We start from the raw sequence: 3,462 nt of genomic DNA, 5'->3' as shown, positions 1-3,462 counted from the left end.
CCGCCCAGCCGAGCCCCGGGCCCCGCTGCCTCCCAGCCTGGCTTCTGGTCCCCGGGCTCTCCGGCCCACGTGGGCCTCTGAATCGCCCTTCTCCTGCCCCGCTGCCCAGCCATCCCAAGCCTCAGATCCATTCCCAGCTCCCCCGCTCCCTCAGCCTCTGCTCGGGATGCCCTGCCCCACCTCCCCCCAGGCTCCCTTCCCCCTGCTCCCACCCAACAGGAGACCAGAGAGAAAACGTCTCCCAGGACTCATCCCCCAGAGACTCTCCCTCCCACCCACCCACCCAGCCCCAGTTTGGCCTCAGAGCAGACCACGGGTGACGGTGATCGCTCCCATCCTCCGGGGGCCCATCATCCACCTTCAGCAGGCAGGGACACAGTGACAACCTAAACCAAATGGAGAAAGCAGGAGACATTTTTTTAAAGAGAAAAAAAGAACAGATAATTTCCAAAGGACATTAAGCTCTATTCAGGGACACAATCTCCAATCAACAAAATGAAAGCGGGCGGAGGGGTGGCCCCAGGGGCCTGGCTCAAAGGCAGCTTGATGGTGAGAGTGTTCTCACGCAGAGCCAACCCTACCCCCAGCCCGGCCCCTCCAGCGTCAGGTCCAAGCTGCGGGGCTCTGGGCCTCCCTGCCGCCTGGGGCTGCCTCCCCGAGCACTTCCAAGGCCTCCCTCACAGGAAATGGCAAGACAGGTTGGCTGACAGAAATCGCCCAGAAGGAACAGGGTCGGGTCAGGTGCCGAAGGTGTGCAGAGGTGCTGAAGTGTTTGGCTTGTGGAAGGAGGGGAGGGGACACCTGGGTGGTCAGGCCTGGGCCCCCCGCACCCCACCTGAGGCAGTGCGGCCCTCCCAGCTAGCGGGGGCCTCAAGATGGTTCTGGGAGGCAGAGAGAAGGCCCTTACTCCCTAGGAGACTCTTCCAGAAGCCTCTTTCCTTTCAGGGTCTTTTCTTAACGCGCGAGTCAGACAGTAAGCAAATACAAAGAGCTGCCAGGTGCTGCCAGACGCTCAGAGAAGGCTCCAGAAAAACAGGAGCTCCTGACCCGGCTTCAGGGAGTTCACCACCTGGGTAGAGAGCTGAGACACGGAAAGACGTTAGATTAGATGTTGGGCATGCATTCACACATCCAGTGTGACGACGGAAGGGGTATTCCCCTGAGCTTAAGACCAGGAGCTCTAAGACTTGCTAAGATGGTCATGTTGCCTGGGACTCATATGTTGCTTCTAAGAGGCCTCAGAGCTCCCTGCCAACGTCTCAGGAAACCTTGGTCAGATTCCCTTCTTCCGTTTTTCTCCATTCTGAGGCCAAAATTTCTCATCCTTCCTTCACAGCCAGGAAAGTGAGGAAGCAGGCCACAGGCCGGCCCACCAGGCAACCAGCCCAAGGTCTACCCAGACCCGAAGGTTCAGCCAAGGCCTTTCCAATCCCCACAGGCACCTCCGTCTTCATGCACAGGATGAATTCATGGAGTTTTTCATCGAGAAGTGCACTCTTGTGAGGCACGGTCCAAAGAGAATCAGAGACAGCATGCTGGGGCTCGCTGTGGACACAGTAATAACATAAGCCCACGTTGGGGGGGCTCAGTAGGATGCTGCCGGGTGCCAGCTTGGGGGTCAACAGTCCTCTCGGGGGGCGCCTGGGTGGCACAGCAGTTGAGCGTCTGCCTTCGGCTCAGGGCGTGATCCCGGCGTTATGGGATCGAGCCCCACATCGGGCTCCTCTGCTGTGAGCCTGCTTCTTCCTCTCCCACTCCCCCTGCCTGTGTTCCCTCTCTCGCTGGCCGTCTCTATCTCTCTGTCGGATAAATAAATAAAATCTTAAAAAAAAAACAAAAACAAAAAAACAGTCTTCTCGGAAAAAGCCAGCTCCTAAGTAGCAAATAGTTTAGGATTTGTGGGCCAAACATTATCTCTGTTGCCCCTTCTTCTCCTTCTCCTCCCTCTTCTTCTTCCTCTTCACTCATTAAAAAAAATTGTGTTAAAGTACACAAAACATAAAATTTACCATCTTCCTCCCGACGGAAAGGACAGTCCCCAGTCCCTGGATAGCCACCTGCAAAAGAATTAAAGTGGACCCTTACCTTACACCATATACAAAAATTAAAATGGATTTAAAACCTAAACATAACAACCCAAACTATAAAGCCCCTGGAAGAAAACACAGCGAAAAGCTTCATGATGTTGGATTTGCAATGATTTCTTGGATATGACACCGAAAGCACGGGCGACAAGAACAGAAGTAAACACATGGGACCACGTCAAACTTGAAGACCTTTGTGCATCAAAGGACACCATCGACAGATTTAAAAGGCAACCTTTGACATGAAAGAGAATATTTGCAAGTCACTTGTCTGATAAGGGGTTAGGGTCCAGACTATGTAAAGAGCTCCTGCAACTCAACAACATAAAAAAATCAAATAACCCAATTAAAAAATAGGCAAAGGGCTTGTATAGACATCTCTCCCGGGGTGATACACACGGCCACACGCGTATGCTCAACATCGCTAACTCTCAGAGAAACTGAAATCAAAACCACAGGGAGGAAGCACCTCACACCCGCCAAGAGGACCACACTCCAAAGGAAACAAACAGAAACAGTAAACCGAGTGTTGGCGAGGATGTGGAGACGTTGGAATCTCGTGCACTGTAGGTGGGATTCTAAAATGGGTGCAGCCGCTGCGGAGAACGGTATGGCGGTTCTTCGAAAAGTTCAAAATGGATCCACTTACATCCAAGAGAACTGGAGCGTGATCTCGGGTGTCCGCACACCCGTACTCCGAGCAGCACTACCCACTGTAGCCAAGAGGTAGAGACGAGCCACGTGTCCCTCCGTGGACTGACAGGCACGATGTACTATCTACACACAACGGAATCTCCCTCCGGCCTCGAAAGGAAGACAATCCTGTCTTGTCACGGGTCGTTACGTGTGTGGGAACCGGGGAGAAACACGAGGACATCGTGCTCACGTACAGAAGCCCGCCAAAGAAAGGCCAACACAGCGGACTCCGCTCATACGGGTGAGGTCTCTGAAGTAGATTTCTAGAAACAGAAGGTGGACCGGTGGTTGCCTGGGCCTGGGGAGAGATCGAGAATTGTTGTGTAATGGGTATAGAGTTTCAGTTTCGCAAGACAAAACGATCCTGGAGACCCATTCATAACAATGTGAAAACACCGGTCTACTGAGACGCACGCTTAACACTGGTTAAGATGGTAGATTCTATGTTGTGTTTCCACTACAATTTTTTTAAAGCATTCAAAGGCCCAGCTAGAAAAAACTCTGTTACCATCTGAACCATTTTAAGTGTACCATTCAGTGCATGTGTGTGTGTGTGTTAACAACCCTTTAAAAGTGTAAAAAGCCATGGGGCGCCTGGTGGCTCAGTCGGTAAGTGTCTGCCTTTCACTCAGGTCATGATCCCAGGGTCCCAGGATCGAGTCCCCCATCAGGTGAGACTCCA

General features: G+C 52.7%; 1 long non-coding RNA gene across 1 annotated transcript; it reads right to left on the bottom strand.

Annotated features, from left to right (window-relative positions):
• Positions 1–325: 325 nt before the first annotated feature.
• Positions 326–2,138, bottom strand: LOC103667199. The gene is made up of 3 exons (XR_569697.2): positions 2,010–2,138; positions 908–1,081; positions 326–386 (listed from the first exon to the last, which is right to left on the bottom strand). It is a non-coding gene; the product is annotated as an uncharacterized LOC103667199 (long non-coding RNA).
• Positions 2,139–3,462: the final 1,324 nt, after the last annotated feature.

The sequence above is a fragment of the Ursus maritimus genome, unplaced genomic scaffold (assembly GCF_017311325.1).
Source record: "Ursus maritimus isolate PB19 unplaced genomic scaffold, ASM1731132v1 scaffold_2, whole genome shotgun sequence".
NCBI classification, from domain to species: Eukaryota; Metazoa; Chordata; class Mammalia; order Carnivora; family Ursidae; genus Ursus; species Ursus maritimus.
This window is presented reverse-complemented; position numbering and strand designations above follow the sequence as displayed.